This window comes from Sorex fumeus, unplaced genomic scaffold, assembly GCF_029834395.1.
Source record: "Sorex fumeus unplaced genomic scaffold, SorFum_2.1 ptg000070l, whole genome shotgun sequence".
Classification (NCBI taxonomy): domain Eukaryota; kingdom Metazoa; phylum Chordata; class Mammalia; order Eulipotyphla; family Soricidae; genus Sorex; species Sorex fumeus.
The window spans coordinates 5,881,155-5,905,093 of NW_026606127.1; the positions used below are offsets into that span (position 1 = coordinate 5,881,155).

Here is a 23,939-nt window from a genome sequence, read left to right on the forward strand (position 1 = left end):
CTACGGGTGCTGAACAGAGGCCCCGAGGACATTGGTACTTATCTTTGCATCTCCCAGGAGCTGATCTTCAGGCTTCATGCTTCAATTGTTCTCTTGGTTTTGTCCCTGTTAAGAGTCATCCTTGAATGACTCTGAGGGCATTGATCACTCATCAGGTAGGTTTATTCCCCAGTGTATGAGTTCGAATCCCCCAGCCATCATTTATGGATAGACCACCAAAACCTTTTAGTGATGTGTCTCAAATTTGGTTATTTTCCAAAAGTGGCCAGGAGGCGTAAACACAGCCTCCATGGAAGAATTTTTACTTTTCTTCTGGTCATCTTAGACTCATCTGCCTTCCTCAGCCTATTCCAAAATTATTCTTTTAACCAAACACTGCAGATCGTGCCATTTCTCCCAATTTTTTTGTGGAGGACACCAGGTATGGGGAATACTTGATTGTGCTATGATCTTATCTCTGGATCTGTGCTCAAGTTTCAGATCTGGTGGGTCTCTGGGGACCATAAAAGACTGCAAGAAATGAACTGAGTCCTTCTTGTTTGCAGAGCAAATGCCCTGTAGGCTATAATGTTCCTCTGACCCTACCCCACTCTTCATCATACCCATGCAATTTCTCATCTGATGGGCTTTATAACCCTGGACCAAGTTTGTATTTCGTAGAGTCTTGTCTATTCACCCTTTTTCCTATCTCTAACTTCCCATTCTTTCCCATCCCATCCTTCAACCCCCAGCCACTCCCAAAAACAACCACAGTTGACAGCATCTAAAAATTCATAACTTTTATTAACAACCAATTAACTATGATGCATCTCTTTAATTTGAAAAAATATATTAGAATAAATAAAATGAGTATGGCATGTCAGTGTTTGCCTAGGAAAACCATCTGGTACCTCAAGTGGAACCTACCGTTCCAGCTACTCCCATTACGTAGCCATAGTAGAAAGAGATGTCCATCTCTTTTTCCCTCTCAATAAAGTTCTGAACTTTCACCCAAAGATGTGTGTTTGGCAGCGTTCTCACGCTCCTTCTGAGCCTTCCTTTTCATAGCCTCACGCTCTGGTCTCTGCTCTTTGGTGATGGGCTTTGACATGACTGGCTCGGGAACATTGGGCTTTCTCCATGGAATCGGTTGGAAACGGAAGTCTTGGAGGAGAAACTGACTCTGACATTTGGTTGGCAACTGCCGCTTGTCCACAAAGACAGGAGGAGGTTCCAGCTGGAGGGAAATGCCAGCTGCTATTGTAGGGATCAGGTCTAGAAGCTGTGAGGTGACGAATAGTCCAGATAGTAGGGTTCTGCAAACCTGGTCGAAATGGGTGGTTGAAATGGACTGAGCAAGTTTGGGAGAATCGACAAAAATGGAGTGTTTGACCGGGAAGAATTGGCAGTAGTTGGCTGAGCTGCATTGATAGATTCGGGCTTGGCAGGGTAAGCTGCAGCAGGACGATGTGAGGCCACAGATTGTCGTCTCTGAGGAACAGGTCTAGCTTGGGGACTCTTCATGGTAAGAAACGGCAAAGGTACCAATTTGACCTCCCAGGAGGTGGCAGCTCAGAGTTGGATGGAGATGAGCGTTTTTCAGCACGGCTACTTGGTTTCTGTGCTTTGACCTGAGTTTTCTCAAGGCCTTTTCCATCCCCTGTAGCACCTAGCTATGACTTGACAGCTGAGGATGGCTTGACATCTTTAGGCTTCTTTGAGCTACTCAGGACCTGGGAGGAAGAGATTCCAGGTTTTGGATCACTCTTCTTCCCCAGAGCATGAAACACTTGGACCGAATCCAGCATGTGTATGCCTAGGTAGCGGCGGGGCTTTTTAACGGCCTCTTGGAAAAACTCAGGTTGACTTTTCTTGCATTTCATCTTGCCAATGGTGGACTTTTCTTCTGCCTTGACCTTGTTCCCTGGCTGCTTACACTAATTAGCTTTCTTAGACTTTTCTCGGGTGTTTTTTGTCTTCTGCTGCTCATGCCTCTTTTTCTTGCTGATCCTGCTGGAGGCAGCTTTTTGAGGTTTGCTGTTAGTTTTGGCCGTGGTCACAGGACACCTATCACTGACTGCAGCATTACGAACAGTCCCCCCTCCCCCTAGCAAGCATTCTAGGACTTTTGGCTGGATTTTGGCCTTGGCTTCTCCCTCAAGAGTTTCAGAAGCCTCCTTTTTGTTCTTCCTTTCTGCATCGGAGGCCCCCTTGGTGCCACTTGAATTTTCTTGCACCTGCTTCAGAGTGATGGTGTCAGTGGTGTTCATTACCTGCAGATCTTTGCATTGTTCTAGGTCTACGGGGATCTGGTAGGTCTCGAGAGGTTTTGAAAGCCCAGTTTTCATCTGATCAAAATTCTTAACTTTTTGTTCCTGAGTGTGAGTTGGGGTCAGCGCCAGGTTACTTTGGCTGGAGATATTATGGGAACTTTCCGAAACTCTGGTGGTGGATTACTCACAGGTCTTTGAATCCTGCTACTGCAACATGGGGGCAATTCGGAAATTTGTGTCAGACCAAATGTCTTACCTGAAAGTTGTGATAACAGGGAAGTCCCTATCCCCAGGAAATTCATCACTAAAAAGGAACCAAGGAAGAAATCAGTGTCTGCGAAATGAGATATTCGGTCCACAAAACTAGTGGTGCAACAACTGTGCACCTACCAGCAATAGGCAGTGGATTGTTACTGGGTATTCTACGGATAATGGACAAGTCCTGTGCTTGAAGATTGGAGGTAAATGTTGTAGTTCTTACTGTTTGTCATGTAGTGCTCTTGTTTTTTGGTTTTCTTTGTATTTTAAGAATTTCTGTGTAAACTAACTTGAAAAATAAGAGACTTGGGAAGAGTGATAGTACATTTGTTAAGGCAATGGCCCTGCGCACACCTGACCTCACTTTGATCTTTCGCATCACCTATGATCTCCTAAGCATCTTCAGCAGTGATCCCCAGCACAGATCCAGGAGTAATCCCTGAGCACTTCGGTCTATGACACAGATTCAACGTCCTCCAAACAAAAGTTTTTTTTTTTTTTAAGTAATTATACATTTTCAAACTAATACAGCTGGAGCGATAGCACAGCGGGTAGGGCATTTGCCTTGCACGCGGCCAACATGGCCAACCCGAGTTTGATTCTTCTGCGCCTCTCGGAGAGCCCAGCAAGCTGCCGAGAGTATTCGATATGCCAGACACAGTAAAAACAAAGTCTCCAATGGAGACGTTACTGGGCCCGCTCGAGCAAATTGATGATCAACGGGAGGGCCTTTACTTTACTTTTACAAACTAATAAGTGCCATATAGAGCTTAGCTTTGTAATGTATTGTACTGTCAATTTATTCACTTTCATGAACAAATAAAAGGCCGTTAATATCATAGAATAAGAGTATGAATGAAGCACTAATTCAGCGTGATATTTGTGCTGAGGTACAGATTCTAGGTTTCATGATTTGAGTCAGAATCTCTGAACCACAAGTGTGTTCAGAACCTTGCTGTTCATTTATGGAAGGGAAAGTTAAAGTGGTACCATTACAATTAGAGTTCTGAAACTTCTTAAGAAAATAACAAAACACTAGTTTAAGAAATGTATTTTACTTTTAGTGTGGTAATTCTTGAGGCCTGCTGACATAGAACAGTGAAAAATGTAGCATTTCCTGCCACAGAGGCTGAGTGGGATGGGGGGTATGGGTGGTAGGAGGAATACTGGGACCGTGATGCTGGAGAATGGGCACTGGTGGAGGGATAGGTACTCCATGATTGTATAAATGAAATCGAATCACAATAATTTGTAAGTCTACAACTGTCCCTCATGACGTTTAACTAATAAAAATTAAAAAAATGAAATAACAAGGGAAAAAATGTGGCATTCTTTTCTCTGCTCCTGACATTTCATTATAAGAAACTTAGATGTCCATTATACTATCATAACTTCCAATCTCCATTAGGAGCTCTTATATTGAGTGTGAAAATAACATGCTGTAAAATGAGTGAGGGGAGTAAACATGAACTGAGATTTTTTTTAATTTAAAAATCTCAGTGTATATGAATACCACCTCTCTACGATCAGTTTTCCTCTTATTTGACCCCAATTTTTGAATTTTCTTTCTCTTCTCTCCGTTTTCCTCACCTTGATAACTCAATTCTGTGATAGGTTGAGCAGACAGAGAGGTCATTCCAGAGTCGGAGTCTGGTATTTGGTTATTTGCGGGCTGAACCTCCTTGAGACCCATAACCATCTCTCGCGATGAGTTGCTGTAAGATTGGGGGCAGAGCCATTTAGCCCTGTGTATGAAATGGAGTCATAGAACAGCAGACCGGAAAGGAGAGTTCCCAGATTGCCTGGATGATAGTAATACACCTGGCTTCCTTCCTGGTAGGGAAGTGACAGGCTTTGACTCTGATGTGGAACCAGAAATGGTGTTCTTTCCACAAGACTGGCAGAAAGTGATGGGTACACAGACACCGTGTTGTTGGTATCTAGGATTTTCTCATAGCGAGCTGCCATAGACATGGAAGAGACAGCGGGGTCTTGGTCAAGAATAGTCACAGAAAAGTCTCCCATGGAAGATTTCTCTTCAGCACTTCCTGCAATATCCCATTCCAAAACACTCAGGTAGGAAGCAGCTGAGGTGGATATATGACTCTGGTGAAACACTCCAGACAGCATTGTTGTGCGGAAATGTTGGTAAAGATAGGCACTACCCATCAGTGGTTGGAAAGAGGTGCCAGAGGCTGAGGGCAGGAGCCAAGCAGAACTACCAGCTGGAGCAGATACTCTGGAGTAGTTGCAGACACTTCCTGTTAGGGAAGCTGCATTGTTCACCACGGGAAGGGAAAGCTGCAGAGTATGTGCAGTTCCCAATACAGATGGATTTTGAAAATTTTCTGTAAGGAACAAGAGGGTGATGAAAAAAATCTGTGAGACTAATAATCTCCTTCAACACTGAGAGGAACAATATGAACTTAAAATTTAAGCCATCGAGATGCTTCTAGTACCAACAGTCAACTGAGTTTCCAAAATTCCAACAATTTGGGGTGATTCAAAGCCTGGAACTTTTTGGCACTTTGTGCATTTCGTATCGTGCTCCCAAAGTGAACACAGAACTGTAGAAGAGCCAGGTGATCATGTCTGTACCTGGATTTCTTGCTTACAGACAGTTCTCCTTACCCTAGAAATTCCTGTAGATTGCCTCCTACTGAGTCCTATGCTGTTTCCTAGAATGGAAGCTTTTTCAAATTAAGAAGTCTAAGAGAAAGGAAAACATTCAGTGGACAAGAAGAATTCTGAGGCCCAGAGATGGCAAAGAGATTTTCTATATTCCAATAAATTTTGTTGGGCGGGGCATAGGGTGGTGTAGAGTTTGGACCAACAACTGACAGTGATCTTGGGTTCTTCCTGGCTCTGCACTCTGGAGTGAACCCTTAGAACATTCGGGAGAGTGTATGCCATGACAGAGTTTCAACTGGATTGGCTGTGTACAAGACAAGTGCCTTATGCCCTCCAGTACTATCTCTCTCAGTGCCTTTTGAATTTCCAGGTTACACATCCTAAAGCATGTGGACTTTTGGCCAGGACCCTGCATGATCACTACAAGTCCAGAAACCAGAAGTAAGATACCTTACATTAATTTAGACATTTGGGGTCTTTACAACTATTACCATTGTAATCATCAGGTTTCCATTTGACTTGTGCCATGAGTACCTGTTACTTACTGTTCACATACGACTTACTCTTGTGGATGCATTGAAGTTTACCCTCATTTTTGATCCACTTCAAAAATGACAACTTGAGTGTTTTCAAAGAAATGTTTTTGAAGCAAAACTTTATTTAAACTCTGTGTCTTAAACTGTTTGTCTAAAATGTAGTTATTAATAATTCTAAGAAAAATAATGCATACATGAATATAATTTTTCTATTTCATGTGATTTACATAGGAGGAAGGGTAAAGAAAACATCATGAAAAATATGTATCACATAACTGAAAAAGAATATAGATATTTATGAAATCTGGACTCCGTGGCAAGTAGCGTAGTACAGTATGTTATGGAGAGCAGACCAAAGAGTAGGCCTTGAAAAACAGGCTGTTATCCCAAACAAAACCAAATAAAACAGTGCAATAAGATTATTAATAAATTTTTCCACATATACAATATGTAGACAGTATTCTATTTTACAAAAAACTTCTAGCCAAAAAATGGAATAGAAGGTGATTTTTGAGTGCACACTTTACCAGTCCATTAAAGAGAAAGGATTTATCAGTAACTACATAACAAAAAGAAAATAGGATTATGCGTGATTGTATTTCATAGACAAGAAATGTTTTAAATGAGTAAAATACAGAAAGAAATTTCGAAAGTACAAAAAATTATTCTCATCAGTACCTTTGAATATTAACCAGCAAACAACACGTGTTTAACACAGCATAGGATTTCACTTGATCACACAAGACACAGAAAAGACCATTTAAAAAGTGATCACAAAATATTGCAAATTTACTTTCAACCCCTAGATTAGAATTAGCTTTATCAACCAGGAAAACGTTCTTCTCAATGTTTAATAAATGAGCACCAAAATCCAATAAAATATCTTTAATGTAGGAAAAATCTTAATTCACAAATATGACAAAAATGTGTAATTAGATCTGTGAGAATTGATTTTTCTTTTTCCTCTTAGGATTTAAAACAGAAGTTCACTATTATCAAAATACTTTCATGTTAGGAAGAAAAAATCACATGAAATAATATTTGTAAAGATGAGAAGCCGCTTTAACCTGGAACCTACTTACCACACAAATGAATCAAATCTCCTTATTCAAGTTAGAATATACCAATTTTTAATTTTAACAGGCAGCGTGTACATGTACTTAAAACCATAACGTAATAAAAGCATTGAAGATTATGTGTCTTCCACCGCCCTAGATCAGCACTATTAACTATTTATGGGAAGCATCATTTCTGAAGCGTCTTTATACTCAAATTGTCAAGAACCAAGTACTGTGTTCTAAGAGATAATAAGGAAAAATGCCAGCAAGGATGGCTTTCTGATAATCTGCTTTACCTACTGGTACCTTTCTTTTTTGATTTTAAATCTGTGGTTCTCTTCAACATTCTGAACAAACGTTTTCCCCTTCCTTGATAATCGACGTCCCTATGCTTGCTTGCTTGCTTGCTTTCCTTCTTTCTTACTTTCTTTCTTTCGTTCTTTCTTTCGTATTTATTTCTCCCTCATCACGTCTAGCTTTCGATTGGTCTATGTTTGATGAAAGTGTTCCCAAAGTTTCTTACCTTTGAGGGCTTGCCTCCCTACCCTCAGCACTCCACACCTTACACATGCCCCATATTTTCTTATTACCTGGCTAAAATCAAATCTCAAAGATCAATGATTATTACTTTGTAATATCACTATATTTAAAATACTGAAGTATGAATACAAGTGGAGAGACCATTACAGAGAACACATACTAGTATATATTAACAGTTTTCCACAGCATTTATATTTTGTTTCTGTAAAAATACGGTATCTGATTTACTTGTTTTCAATGGATATCATGAAAAATTCACTATTAAAAGGAAAAAGAAACACAGACAATCAACACTCATATATATACATATATATATGTATTTATGTATGTGTGTGTATTTGAGCTCCTAAGTATGTCTAAAATATAATGTAATCAATGAGGAAAAACACTTTGTATGTGAGAGAAAGTAAGCCAATGTCTAAAATCACACAGCAAATGTCAAAGTCAAGCTAAAATGAGGCTTATAAAATTCTACTTGAATATATTCTTTCATTACTATGTGCTGTTTTTCCTTGACTGCTAAGTTAAGGGATGATAAATCTAATGAAAAGCTTTGAAAATTATTATTCCTTACGTGACATGGTCAGAGAAGAGGAAATACCGATGAAAGGTAGACGAGAAGAGGAGACGGTACGAGAGTACGTCTGAACACTGCAGCGGCTTAAGACCACAAGTGTTCAGTACAAACGACTGCTCACTGGTGATTGGTCATTGGTCACTCGTCACTTGCCATGCTGATTCAAATTTGTTTACAAACTACTACATGGGACTGCCAAGATTCTATCAGTTGGTGGTTGGTTTGGTGGGAGAATGATGTCACAAAGTAGGCAGTTGAAAGGTAAAGGCTAGCCAATCAGGAGGTCAGAATCCCAAGAAGAAGACCGGATTGGATAGAGAGCGGGGTAGAATGAAGCAGGCTAGGGAGATGGAATCCTACAAGACAGTTATAACAGTTTCACTTTCCTCAGACTCCTGTGTTAGAAAAATACTCCCATGTTACTCAAGAGCTTAGCTATTTCATTAACAAATCAAGAAAATTACTAAATAATCTTTTATATTGCACTGTTAAAGAAACAACATTTGGTATTACTAGTATATTTTAGATAACGTTCACAGCACAGCGGGTAGGGCATTTGCCTTGCAGGAGGCCAACCCTGATTCCGATTCCTCTGCCCGGCAAATTACCCAAAGTATCTCGTCCACATAGCAAAAGCCTGGCAAGCTCCCCATGACCTATTCGATAGGCCAAAATCAGTGACAACAAGTCTCACAATTTGGTGTAAGATGTTACAGGTTCCCGCTACAGCAAATAGATTAACCGCGGGAGGACAGTGCTACAGTGCTATGATTGAAAAAAATGGTGGTTTCTTTCAATATTACAAGACATACTAGGATAAATTGTAGATGAATCTAGATGTGTTAAAGTAAATCAAATGAGAAGAAATAGTAAATGCAAAGGTATTTTAATTGTACAAGACTAACAATTGTTCTCAGTTTAAAACTGTAGAAGATAAAGGAAAACATATGCTCACTTGTCCAAAATTTTACAATCTGAAAGAAAAGGACAAAAAGCAAATTAAGTGATCAAAAAACCAGCAACACCAACAAATACTGGCAATTATTATGATAGGCCAAGGATGAATGGTTTTAAAAAATTAGTGTTGTGAAATAAATCAATATTTCGCTATTAAACTTGATAGAAAAAATAAGCATAAACCATGATCATATAATGTCTATTGAAAGAAGTGTAAATGACTAGTAAACACAAGAGCAATTTTCTTTTTTTTTGAAATTTGTTTTGTTTTGTTTTGTTTTATTATGAAACACCATGAGGTATAGTTTAGACTTACAAGTTGTTGCACTTGGGTTTCAGTTATACAGTGATCGAGTACCCATCCCACCACCAGTGGCCAATCTCCACTCCCACCAATCCAAGTATCCCTCCTACTCCCCATCCCCCATCCCACCCTGCCTCTTTGGTAGGGCACTACCTTTTGTTCTATCTCTCCTTTTGGGTGCTATGATCTACAAAAGGGACATTGGGTGGCAATCCTGTTCGGTCCATAGACTAATTTCAACAGGCATCTCCCATCCTGGGCAGATCTTCCCAGCACCCTTTATTGGGTCCTCCATTCTCTATCTGCACTGCCTTTACCCCTAGAGAGTAAAGCTGGCCTCTAAGTCATGGAGTGAACAACCTGGTATTTATGACAGTTGTACTTGTGTGTTAGTGTCTTATTTTGTTACTTTATATTACCCAGATGAATGCAATCTTTCTATGTCTGTCCCTCTGTTTCTGACTCATTTCCCATAGCATAATATTTTCCATGTAGTACCACACAAGAGCAATTTTCAAGTTCACTGGTAGACAAAGAGCACAAAATAAAATGATATATTAAAATGTCCCCCAAATTACGAGTATTGAAATATCAGGTGCTATCTTTGCCTAGCAAAGATGCTAGAAAATAGGCCTTTTAAAGTTATTTTATTGAGAAATAAATCTGTATAATAGTTAGGCAATATATAGCTTAAAGCAGTTTAATGTTCATTAAGTCAATGTCACTGTCACTGTCCTCACGTTGTTCATCGATTTTCTTGAGCGGGCCCAGTTAGGTCTCCAGTGTGAGACTTTGTTGTAAGTTAGCTTTCGTGTGTGTATAAGAAAATTCAAGGATCAAACTCATAACCTCAGAAATGTGCGGCAAATATTTTACCACTGAAGCATATTTCCAAACACAGTTAATGATTTTGCTTTTGCTTCTATAGTGCTAAAAATAGAAACCAAAATTTCATACATGCAAGCCAAGTTCTTTTGTCCTGAGCTACATATCCAGTCATAAGTAAGTTAGCTTTTAAGTATTGATATTAAGGAAACAATTAGAAAAGTAGACAAATAGATATAAATGTCCACATCAATGTAATCTTAGCTTGAAAACATTACAATTATAATATCTCAATAAACAATTTATAGTAACAGAAATTGGATAATCTTCTCCATTGCCATTCTGGAGGATGTGATGGATCCATTTAGGACGTCAGAGGGCAGTCATCTTGGTCTTGTAGTTGGCGAAGGACAGGCGGGTGTTACGAATACTTTTCCCGGCTTCTGCCACATCTACCAGTACTTCTGCTCTTCTCTCTTTCAGGTCTTCCTTGATCGCATCTCTGCACTGCTTTGCGAGCTCGGATGTTAGCTTGCGGTTGCCTGAGGCATGCGCCAAACCATGCTGGCGAATTAGCTCAAGAGTTTTTGAAGAAAGGCGATTTTTTGTGCTTATCTCTCTCTTGGAATTCCTCGCCCATACATGGAGGTGCTGAACCAGTCATATTCCTCGTCAATGTTGTCAACAATGGCATCTTCCCATGTTGCCGCAATAGTACCAAAGAGTTCACAGTTGGTGGTCATTCTGAGAGTTCTCTTTTTGAACTTTGTAGCCCTTTCTCCCTGCTCTGTGAAGTAGAATTTTGCACGAAGGAGACGGTGGTCCGATCCCGTTCGAAATTTTGGCACAACAGTGACATCTGTCAGGCAAAACCGTCAAGTGAATATGATGTGGTCTATTTCGTTGTGGAATCTTCCACCGGGAGACTCCCATGTCCATCGTTTAGATTCTGCCTTCTGGAACTGTGAGTTACCATTAATGGTCTTGGTCAACATGATGAACTCTGACAGTCTCTCACCCTGTTCGTTCCATTCTAGGCCATGGATCCTGATGTGAAGTTCTTCAGATGATCTTCTCGGTCCTATCTTGGCATTAAAATCACGCACAATGATCTTGTAGAAGGTGTGGTCTTCTTTATAGAACTTCTCTAGCTCCATGTAGAACTTCTCGATTTCTCTTTCATCATAATAAGATGTTGGTGCGTAGACAACGAAGATAGATGCTGGCCGACTTTGACCGTGAGTGTGGGAAGATAAGACTACAGCTGAATCTTATGAAGTCAATGTTTATGAGAAGCAGCCTTGTTCCTGATGCCCCATTCGCTCTCAACGAAACGACCATCTCCGAAAGCATCAGGTATGTGCACCTAGTTCGAGAGGTCAACATGACAAATGACCTGGCACCCGAGCTGTGCAGGAGGAAGAGAGCGGCTTGGAATGCCTTCAAGAACGTCGAAGAAATAGCTAAGAGGATGAAGAACCTCCGGCTCTGGGCACATCTCTTTGATTCCACTGTTCTTCCTGCATTAACATATGCCTCAGAGACCTGGGCCCTACGCAAACAAGATGAGAATGGTATTCAGGTCTCCCAAGGAAGAATAGAAAGAGATATGCTTGGAATATCACGTTTCACTCAATTGAGAGAAAGAATCCGGAGTTCTGACATCCATCGCCGATCAAGAATCAGGGACGCTGTCTCATTTACCGAGGTGTCGAAAATCAGATGGGCTGGTCACGTAATGAGATTTAAAGACGACCGCTGGACTAGAGCTGTTACCGACTGGATTCCTCGGGATGTCAAAAGACCGCGTGGCCGCCCAACTTCCAGATGGTCTGACTTCTTCGTCAAGATCATGAACGATCGGTTTGAGGCCCTTCATGTTCCCGGAGCGAACAGATGCCATTGGGCTACACTAGCACGAGCCAGGGACAAATGGAGATGTTACTGGCACCCGCTCAAGCAAATCGAAGACTAACGGGAAGTTAAGTGATTAAGTGATTAAGAATACAACATTCCTTCAAGAGAGTTGAAGCTTGTTAGTTTTAAGTGATTTCTGGGATCAATTCCCTCCAGCCATACATTAAAGGTAGCAAAACACTTTTCACGTTTTTCTGTTCCCAGCCAGTCAACTACCCTTTCCTGAGAAAATCTATTAACTGGTTAGTCTCATGTCAGTCAGAAACTGCTTTCATTTCCCCCCATTTTCAACAAAGTTATTACTGGTACCAAGCAGAGTTGGTTAAATATATGTTCCTGTTAACATATATTTGCACTTGGGATCCATGTGAACACCTTCCACCTGGCTTTTAATGAAGGTGGTCATCCAGTTTGCTTTTTTGGTGGCATTCTGTTTCTCACTATTCCTCTCCACAGGTAATTGATGTGAAAATAACATATTTAGTAAACGGTATGATTAAAAGCTCCAGAAGGAATGCCAGCCCTTTCAGCTTTCTGGGTCTTATATGTAAACTGTACTTTGGAACCTATCTTATTTTCGTATGTTTGTCTTGAATTTCATTTTCAAAAATATTTTAACGTATTTGAAAAAAATCCACCAATTATCCCATGATGATCACCAGATTTCCACTTCGCTACCCTTCCCGGTTTCCTTTCCAACCATCCATCACCACATTAACTCTCCTAGGACCATCTCTTTCTACCACAACCTTCCAGGCTCAAGGTCAATTCGTACTAACTGCTTTGGGAGTGGTGACCTAGGATGCATGTCTTTGTATGGTACCTACCACAATGGAACCACAACGTCATTTATAAAGTTGGTTCTTGTGTGAACGGCAGTTAAAAGCGATGTTTAGAGAAAGCTACAGGCAACAGGGACCATGGAAGACCAAAGACCAGCCCCTCAAGCTAATATAATTTGAGCTCCCGCCACCAGAAATTTCCTGAAAGCTGGCTTGGCTAACTTGGGGAGTTTACAAATTCAAAGACTTACATAGGCAATGGACCGCATTGTTGAAACTCACTAGTAAAGTGTCACCATGATAGCAACTCTGAATATTGTTGGGAATAATTGAAATTGTGCAGCTAGGGGTGCTGAAAAGAGGGCTCGAGGACATGGTGTCTTATCTTAGCATCTACCAGGAGCTGATCTTCAGGCTTCATGTGTCAACTGTTCTTTTGGCTTTTTCCTTGTTAAGAGTCATCCTTGAATGACTCTGAGGGCATTGATCACTCATCTGGTAGGTTTATTCCACAGTGTATGTGTTCGCATTCCCCAACCATCATTTATGGATAGACCACCCAAAACTTTTAGTGATGTGTCTCAAATTTGCTTCCTTTCCAAAGGAGGCCATGAGGTGTAAACACAGCCTCAATGGAAGAATTTTTACTTTTCTTCTCATCATCTTAGACTCATCTGCCTTCCTCAGCCTATTCCAAATTTATTATTTTAACCGAAAACTGCAAACCGTGCCATTTCTCCCATTTTTTTCGAGGACACCAGTGATGGGCATACTTGACTGTGCTCTAGTCTTACTCTTGGCTCTGTGGTCAAGTTTCACATCTGGTGGGTCTCTGGGGACCATAAAAGATTGCAAGAATTGAACTGTGTCCTTCTTGCTTGCAGAGCAAATGCACTGTCAGCTTACTCTTCCTCTGACCCTACCCCACTCTTCATCAGGCCCATGCAATTTCTCCTCTTAAGGGCTTTATGCAGTCGAGTTTCCCACATTTGGGGAAATCGCAGGGGTCAGCACATCCCAAGTGCAATGGATGGGCCTCACCCTGGGAAAACCACCTACATGATCATGGTATCTCCCCTGCCCTGGACCATGTTTGTATTTCTTAGAGTCTTGTCTATTCCCCCTTTTTCCTCTATCTAACTTCCCATTCTTTCCCAGCTCCTCCTTCAACACCGAGCCACTCCCAAAATCAACCACAGTTGACAGCATCTCAAAATTCAGAACATTTATTAACAATCAATTAACTATGATGCATCTCTGGAGTGATAGCACAGCGGTAGGGCATTTGCCTTGCACACAGCCAACATGGCCGACCCGAGTTCGATGCATCTCTTTAATTTGAAAAAAAAAATTAGAATAAATAAATGGTGTATGGCATTTCAGTGTTTGCCTAGGGCAACCATCTGGTACCTAAAGTGGAACCTACCATTCCAGCTCTTACATTACGTAGCCATAGTAGAGAGAGATGTCCAACTCTTTTTCCCTCTCAATAAAGAACTGCACTTTCCCCCAAAGAGGTGTGTTTGGCATCGTTCTCACGCTCCTGCTGAGCCTTCCTTTTCATAGCCTCACGCTCTGGTCTCTGCTCTTTGGTGATGGGCTTTGACATGACTGGCTCGGGAACATTGGGCTTTCTCCATGGTTTAGGTTGGAAACGGAAGTCTTGGAGGAGAAAGTGACTCTGACGTTTGGGTGGAGACTGGCGCTTGTTCACACACAGGAGGAGCCTCCCGCTGTAGAGAAGTGCCAGCTGCTGTCTTGTAGGGATCAGGTCTAGAAGCTGCAGGCTGATGAATAGGCCGGCTACTAGGGTTCTGCAAACCTGGTCGAGATAGGTTGGTTGAAATGGACTTAGCAGGATTGGAAGGACCAGTCAAAAATGCAGTGGTTGACGGGGAAAAATTGGCAGCATTTGGCTGAGCTGCATTGGTAGAGCCAGGCTTGGCAGGGTTAGCTGCAGCAGGAAGATGTGTGGCTTCAGATTTTCGTCTCCCAGGAACAGGTTCAGCTTGTGGATTCTCCATGGTAAGAAACGGCAAAGGTACCAATTTGACCTTCCCAGGAGGTGGCAGCTCAGACTGGGATGGAGATGAGCGTTTATCAGCACTGCTACTTGGTTTCTGTGCTTTGACCTGAGTTTTCTCAAGGCCTTTTCCATCCCGTGTAGCACCTAGCCATGGCTTGACAGCTGAGGATGGCTTGACATCTTTGGGGTTCTTTGAGCTACTCAGCACCTTGGAGGAAAAGATTCCAAGTTTTGGATCACTCTTCCCCAGAGCATGAATCATTTGGACAGAATCCAGCATGTGTATGCCTAGGTAGCGGCGGGGTTATTTAACTGCCTCTTGGCAAAACTCAGGTTGAGTTTCCTTGCATTTCATCTTGCCAATGGTGGACTTTTCTTCTGCCTTGACCTTGTTCCCTAGCTGCTTACACTCATTAACTTTCTTAGAGTTTTCTCTGGTGTTTTTTATCTTCTCCTGCCCATGGCTCTTTGTCTTGCTGATCCTGCTGGAGGCAGATTTGTGAGATTTGCTGTTAGTTTTGGCTGTGGTCACAGGACACCTCTCACTGACTGCAGCATTACAAACAATCCCTGCTCCCCTCAGCAAGCATTCTCAGACTTTTGGCTGGATTTTGCCCTTGGGTTATCCCTCAAGAGGTTCAGAAGCCTCCTTTTTGTTCTTCCCTTTTGCATGGGAGGTCCGCTTAGTGCCACTTGAATTTTCTTGCACCTGCTTCAGAGTGATGGTGTCAGTGGTGTTCATTACCTGCAGATCTTTGCATGATCTAGGTCTACTGGGATCTGGTAGGTCTCCAGAGGTTTTGAAAGCCCACTTTTCATCTGATCAAAATTCTTACCTTTTTGATCCTGAGTTGGAGTTGGTGTCAGCGCCAGGTTACTTTGGGCTGGAGATATTATGGGAACTTCCCCAAGATCAGGTGAGTACCTGTTACTTATGGTTCACATACAACTTAATCTTGTTGATGCATTGACGGTTACCGTGATTTTTGATCCATTTCAAAAATCATTACTTGAGTTTTTCCCAAGAAATATTTTTGGAAGGAAAACTTTATTTAAATTCTATGTCTTAAGTTGTTTATCAACAATGTAGTTACTCATAACTCTAAGAATAATAATGCATACACGAATATAATTTTTCTATTCAATGTGATTTACATAGGAGGAAGTGTAAAGAAAACATCATGAAAAATATGTATCACAGAACTGAAAAAGAATTATGTAGATATTAATGAAATCTGGGCTCTGTAGCAAGCAGCATAGTACAGTATGTTATGGAGAACAGACCCAAGAGTAAGCCTTGAATAACAGTGGATGGCATCCCAAACAAAACCAAATAAAACAGTACAATAAGGTTATTACTAAATTGTTCCACATATACAATATGAAGACTCTATTTTATTTTAGTAAAAACTGCTAGCCAAAAAATGGAATAGAAGGTGATTTTTGAGTGACACTTTACCAGTCCATTAAAGAGAAAGGATTTATCAGTAACTACATAACAAAAAGAAAATAGGAATAAACGTGATTGTATTTCATAGAGATGAAATGTTTTAAATGAGTAAAACACAGAAAGAAACTTCGATATTACAAAAAATTATACTCATCAGTACCTTTGAATATTAACCAGCAAACAACATGTGTTAAACATAGCAGAGGATTTCACTTGATCACACAAGAAACAGAAAAGACCATTTAAAAAGTGATCACAAAATAATGCAAATTTACTTTCAACGCCTATATTAGAATTATCTTTATCAAACAGGAAAACTTTCTTCTCAATGTTTAATAAATGAGCACCAAAATCCCATAAAATATCTTTATGTAGGAAAACTCAGAATTCACAAATATGACAAAAATGTGTAATTAGTCATGTGAGACTTGATTTTTCTATTTCCTTTTAGGATCTAAAAACAAAACTTGACTATTATCAAAGTACTCTCATGTTAGGAAGAAAAAATCACATGAAATAATATTTGTAAAGATGACAAGCAGCTTTAACCTGGAACCTACTGACCACACAAATGAATCAAACCTCCTGATTCAAGTTAGAATATAACATTTTTTTTAACAGGCAGCGCATACATGAACTTAAAAACCAGAATGTAATAAAAACATTGAAGATTCTGTGTCTTCCACCGCCCTAGATAAGCACTATTAGCTATTTATGGGGAGCATCATTTCTGAAGCGTGTTTATACTCCAAATTGTCAAGTACCAAGTACTGTGTTCTAAGAAATAATAAGGAAAAAAGCCAGGAAGGATGGCTTTCTGATAAAGAGCTTTTCCTACTGGTACCCTATTGAAGGCATAGTATATTTCTAGTCCTGACATTTATTGAAGTAAAATTCTTTGACTTGCTCTCAGTGAATTATTCTCAGCATATTTCATATATATATTCTTTCTTTTTTGATGTTAAGTCTTTGGTTCTCTTAATTTTATGTCCAAACGTTTTCCTCTTCCTTGATAATCGAAGTCCCTATTCTTTCTTTCTTTCCTTCCTTCTTTCTTTCTTTCTTTCTTTCTTTCTTTCTTTCTTTCTTTCTATCCTTCTTTCTTTCTTTCCTTTTTTTTTCTCCCTCATATTGTCTTGGTGTCGATTGGTCAATGTTTGATGAAAGTGATCCCAAACTTGCTTACCTTAGAGGTCTTGCCTCCCTAATGCTCAGCACTCCGCACCTTCCCCATGCCCCATATTTTCTTATTACCTGGTTTAAATAGAAATCTCAAAGATCAATGATTATTACTTTGTAATATCACTATATTCACAATACTGAAGTATAAATACAAGTGGAGAGACCACTACAGAGAACACATGCTAGTATATATTAACAGTTTTTCACAGCATCTATATTTTCTATTTCTGTAAAAATACTGTCTCTGATTTACTTGTTTTCAGTGAATATCATGTAAAATTCAATATTAAAAGGAAAAAGAAACACAGAGAATCAAACCTCATATATATATATATATACATATATATAAATATATATGTTCGTGTGTGTGTGTATGTTTGTTTGTGTATTTGAGCTCCTAAGTATGTGTAAAATATAATGTAATCAATGAGGAAAAACACTTTGTATGTGAGAGAAAGTAAGCCAGTGTCTAAAATCACACAGCAAATGTCAAAGTCAAGCTAAAATGAGGCTTATAAAATTCTACTTGAATATTTTCTTTCATTACTACGTGCTGTTTTTACTTGACTGCTAAGTTTAGGGATGATAAATCTAATGAAAAACTTTGAAAAGTATTATTCCTTACCTGACATGGTCAGAGAAGAGGAAATACCGATGAAAGGTAGACGAGAAGAGGAGACAGTAGGAGATTACGTCTGAACACTGAAGCAGCTTAAGACCACAAGTGTTCAGTACAGACGACTGCTCACTGGTGATTGGTCATTGGTCACTCGTCACTTGCCATGAAGATTCAAATTTGTTTACAAACAACTACATGGGACCCCCAAGATTCTACCAGTTGGTGGTTCGTTTGGTGGGAGAATGATGTCATAAAGTAGGCAGGTGAAAGGTAGAGGCTAGCCAATCAGGAGGTCAGAATCCCAGAAGAAGATCGGATTGGATAGAGAGTGCGGTAGAATGAAGCAGGCTAGGGAGATGGAATTCTACAAGACGGTTATAACAGTTTCACCTTCGTCAGACTCTTGTGTTAGAAAAATACTCCCATGATGCTCAAGAGCTTAGCTATTTCATTAACAAATCAAGAAAATTACTAAATAATTGTTTATATTGCACTGTTAAAGAAACAACATTTGTTATTACTAGTATATTTTAGATAACGTTTACAGCACATCGGGTTGGGCATTTGCCTTGTAGGAGACCAACCCTGATTCCGATTCCTCTGCCCGGCAAGCTACCCAGAATATCTCGTCCACATAGCAAGAGCCTGGCAAGCTACCCATGACGTATTCGATAGGCCATAACTAGTGACAACAAGTCTCACAATTTGTTGTAAGATGTTACTGGTTCCCGCTCGAGCAAATGGATGAACCACGGGAGGACAGTGCTACAGTGCTATGATTGAAAAAATTGGTGGTTTCTTTCAATATGACAACACTTACTAGGTTAAGTTGTAGATGAATCGAGATGTGTGAAAATGTAAATAAAATGAGAAGAAATAGTAAATGCACAGGTATCTTATTTGTAGAAAACAAACAGTTGTTCTCAGTTTAAAACTGTAGAAGATAAAGAAAAACATATACTCATTTGTGTCAAAATTTTTCAACCTGAAAGAAAAGGACCAAAACCAATTTAAGTAATCAAAAAACAAGCAAAACTAACAAATACTGGCAATTAATATAGGCCAAGGATGAATGTTCTTAATAAATTAGTGCTGTGAAAAAAATCAGTATTTAGCTATTAAACTTCAATATTAAAAATAAGCATAAACCATGATCATATATAAAATGTATTGAAAGAAGTGTAAATGACTGGTAAACACAAGGGCAAGACACTCGCAAATGCCTACCAGGTTCTCTCAGAGTGAGAACTGGACAATAATTGTTGTCTTATCAACAAAATCCAGTCTCTGTATCTTGGCCATTGATGGGATTACATGGCTCCAGGGGCAGTTCATGGTTGTAACACTTAGTTACTAGGAGATGGGGGATCTGGTTGGAGGGGGCCCAGTCTTGATCTGAGCAGCCTTGGAGATCTCATCCCCCGTTTGCGCACACCTGGGTTCCTCTGCCAGATTCGTTCATGCATGAGGCTCCTTCAAGCTTGGGGAGAGTAGTCTAAAGCGTACCTATGGCTGGTTGCAGAGGTCTTCAGGTGCCGGGGCTCTGCTCGGCGCGGTGAGGGAAACTCAACACACCGCCTCCAAGGGACCCTGGTGAAGAAAGCCAGGTGTGAGGTCAGGAGACTGTCATTTTAGACATATTTGGAATTAATTTTAGATCAAAAAGTACACATCATTCTAACTACGTATGTGCTTAGTAATAAATTACTACACACTTGTTCAATCACCTAAGAAACCCCACTCTGCTCAGATAACTAGATTTTTAATTATAGGTCTGTTTTGCCTGTGTGTCATGACTGAGAATCACTATCATTAGATATGAAACTCACTATACACAAAGATGCACACAGGCTGCTTTGAGTCATCTGTGTTGTTAATGTATGTTGGCCAGTAAACTTCACTGAGACCCTTTATTCTGTCCTTTACAGGAGCCTCATAAGTGTCAACTTCCATTCAAGTTGAACTTATAATAATGTGGAATGAAATCATCAATATGATCCTCACCTCTTCCTTCAGGAGAAAAATCCTACTTATATTCAAGGTGGTCAAAGTGCAGACAACACCATCCACCTTTTCCTGGAGATGTACACGGGACTGAGGTGAGAACAGCAAAAGGCTCTAGTTTAATGGTCTTAATGAAGGTTTCAGGGAAGTGCATTAAACAGGACTCATATAACATCTTCCAAAAGAATTATTTTGTAAAACTGATGCCTTGATTATGGTAAAAGATAATATGGTAAAAACCATATTTTTCTTTCTGGGACATTAAAGTTCTAAATCTATCAAGCTGCTTTGAAATACTTTCTTTGATTAGGTACCACTGTCTGCCATAGGGTAAGTAAGGACAACACTCAAATTAATCAGAACAGAAAAAATAACTCCTACTAGGTTTGGTTACACATATACTAAAATTGAAATGATACAATGATGAGCATGGTCCTTGCACAGAGATGACATGCAAACTTGTAAAGAGTTCCATATTTTTGTTGCAAGAAGAACTAACATGGCTACTTTAAGCTAAGGCAATTCCCACAAGTACAAAAATTCTACATAAAGATAGCACAAATCCCCATAACAACAATCTCTCTCAATGTCTATGGACTAAATGTGCCAATTCAGAGGCACAGAATAGGAAGATGAATTAGAACACTGAATCCAACATTCTGATACCTGCAAGAAACATATCTGAGCAATCAAAGCAACCATGGGCTAAAAGTAAAAGGCTGGAAAAAAAGTATTCAAGAAAAGAACACCTCCACAAAGCTGGAGTAGCCATACTAGTATCAGACCACATGGACTTTAGGCTAAAGGTTATAAGAGACAGTGAATGTCATTTCTGCATGATCATGGGAAAGAACTCACCCTCCTCAATGTAGATGCTCAATGACAGACCAGCAAAATACTTAAAAACAACTTCTAATAGACTTATAGAAAAACATTGATAGCAAAACAGTACTAGGTGGAGATTTCAACACTACTTTGTCACTTCTCAATAGATAAAACAGAATAAATCTCAGCAAGGAAATATTTTACTTAAGTGAAGGAATGAACAACCGTTGGCTTAGAGAAGAAATCAAAGAGGAAATAAAAAGGTTCCAGAAACAAATGAGAATGAGGACGCGAGCTACCAGAACTTGTGGGACACAGCAAAAGCAGTGTTAAGAGGAAAGATTATACCTCTGCCAGAATTTATCAGGAAGAAAGAAAGGGCCTACATGAATAAATTAGAGCTCAAGATTTTGGAAAATGACCAACAAAAGGAGTGCAAACTAGGCTGGAGCAAGGAAATAATAAAATTTATAGTAGAAATCAATGAGCTAGAAACCCAAAATACAATCCAGAAGACCAATAAAAGCAAAAGCTGTTTCTTTGAGAAAATAAACAAGATCAATAAACCTCTAGAAGCCTCTCAAAGAAACAGAAAGAATTCTAATAAATCGAATCAGAAATGCAAAGGGGGGTATCCTAATAGAAACTACAGAAATCCATAGGATCATCAGAGATTATTTTGAGAATCTTTGCAGCAGGAAATGAGAGAATCTTTAACAAATTGATAAATTAATGGATTCCAATTACCTCCCAAGGCTGAACCAAGAAGATTTGGAATACTTGAACCTATCACTACCAAGGAAATTGAAATGATGGTCAAAATATCCCCCCAAACAGAATCATTGGCCCAGATGGATTCAATAGTGAAATATTTCAATCCTTTAAAGAGGAACTGCTGACAACATTTTTAAGATTTTCCAGGAAATTGAAGAAACAGAAATGCTCCCAAATAGCTTCTATGAGGCAAAGATCACCCTAATACTCAAAACAGACAGAGACACCACAAAAAATGAAAATTACAGACCTATTTCCTTGATGAATACAGATACACAGATTCTCAAGAAAATACCAGCAAAGAGAATCCAGAAACTCAACAAAATATCACACACTATGACCAAGTAGGTTTATCTTGGGGATGCAAGGATGGCTTAACATTCTCTAGTCAATCAACAGAATACACCATCTCAATAAAATAAAGATAAAAGTCATATCATCATATCGATAGATGTAGATAAAGCATTTGATGAGATCCAGCACCCATTCATGGTGAAAAACTCTCAAGAAAATGGGAGTTGAAAGTACTTTCTTCAATCTAGTCAAAGCAAACTACCACAAACCCACAGCAAGCATTATTCTCAACGGGGAGAAAACTAAAGGTTTGGAGCAGAAATCAATGAGCTAGAATCCCAGAATACAATTAGGCACAAAAGAAGTTACCCACTCTCACCACACCTATTCAACATAGTACTTGAAGTACTTGCCATAGGATTTCGGTAAAAAGAAAAGATATCAAGGGCATCCATATAAAAAAGGAAGAACTCAAGCTTTTACTATTTGGAGATAACATGATACTATACTTGGAAAATCCCAAAGAACCTACAAAAAAGCTCCTGGGAACAATAGATTTGTTTAGTAAAGTAGCATATTACACAATCAATATCCGGTAGTCCATGGCTTTCCCATATATTTCAAATGAAAGAGAAAAAAAGAGATAGAGAAAAACAATCCCATTCACAATAATACCTCAGAAAATCGAGTATATTATATTAGAATCAACTAAAATGTTAAGGAACTATACTTTGGTACTATTGCGGCAACATGGGAAGATGCCATTGTTGACAACATTGACGAGGAATACGATCCACTGGTTCAGCACCTCCATGAATGTGTGAGGAAAGCCAAGAGAGAGATAGCCACAAAAAATGGCCTATCTTCGAAAACTCTTGAGCTAATTTGCCAGCATGGTTTGGCGCATGCCTCAGGCAACCGCAAGCTAACATCCGAGCTCGCAAAGCAGTGCAGAGATGTGATCAAGGAAGACCTCAAAGAGAGAAGAGCAGAAGTACTGGTAGATGCGGCAGAAGCCAGGAAAAGTATTCGTAACGCCCGCCTGTCCTTCGCCAACTATAAGACCAAGATGACTGCCCTCCAACGTCCTGATGGATCCATCACATCCTCCAGAACGGCAATGGAGAAGATTACCATGACTTCTACTCAAATCTCTTCGATAACCATGTCCACTTGCCTACATACCAAATTACACAGGATGGATATGTCCTTCCCAAAGTTCTCCCTTCCGAAATCCGACACGCCATTTCGTTGGTAAAGAAACCAACAGCACCCTGCCCAGTCAAGGTCAGACCTGAACACCTGAAGAACCTGCCGTCAGTACTCATCAATACACTGGCTCGGCTCTTCACTCGCTACCTGTCTGAATGCAAGTTTCCGTCTCAATGGAAAACCAGCAGGACCGTACTACTGTTCAAGAAGGGAGACATCCATGACATTGGCAACTATCGCCCGATCTGCCTATTGTCTGTCATCTACAAGTTGTTCACTCGAGTCATCCTAAATAGGATTGGCAGAACACTAGATGAAGGACAACCATACGAGCAAGCAGGGTTCCGCAAAGGATTCAGCACCATCGACCATATCCACGCGATAACCAAGCTCATTGAGGTTTCTCTGGAGTTCAAGATGCCGCTGTTTAATGTTCATTGATTTAAACAAGGCCTTTGAATCTGTTGAGACGGAAGTGGTCATTGAAGCCCTAGCCAATCAGAGCATTCAAGACCAGTACATCAGGATCCTCCGTGAGCTGTATTACAGATTCACTAGCAGGATCTCACCATTCTACAAAGAAGTGATCGTTGATGTCAGGAGAGGGGTGCGGCAGGGTGATACCATTTCACCAAAACTCTTCAGTGCCACCCTCGAGAACATCATGCAACGACTGGAATGGGACGTAATGGGACTGAAGATAGATGCTCGGCAACTACACCACCTCCACTTTGCTGATGACATTATTTTAATAACACCAAACATCAGCCAAGCAGCACAAATGCTGGCCGACTTTGACCGTGAGTGTGGAAAGGTAGGACTACAGCTGAATCTTACGAAGACAATGTTTATGCGAAACAGCCTTGTTCCTGATGCCCCATTCGCTCTCAATGGAATGACTGTCTCCGAATGCAAC

The 23,939-nt window shown here is 40.0% G+C and overlaps 2 pseudogenes; one reads left to right on the forward strand and one right to left on the reverse strand.

Moving 5' to 3' along the window:
• Window positions 1-13,607: 13,607 nt before the first annotated feature.
• On the reverse strand, window positions 13,608-13,718 carry LOC130036982 (uncharacterized; annotated as a pseudogene).
• A 6,584-nt stretch (window positions 13,719-20,302) lies between these two features.
• LOC130036973 (uncharacterized) lies at window positions 20,303-20,399 on the forward strand (annotated as a pseudogene).
• Window positions 20,400-23,939: the final 3,540 nt, after the last annotated feature.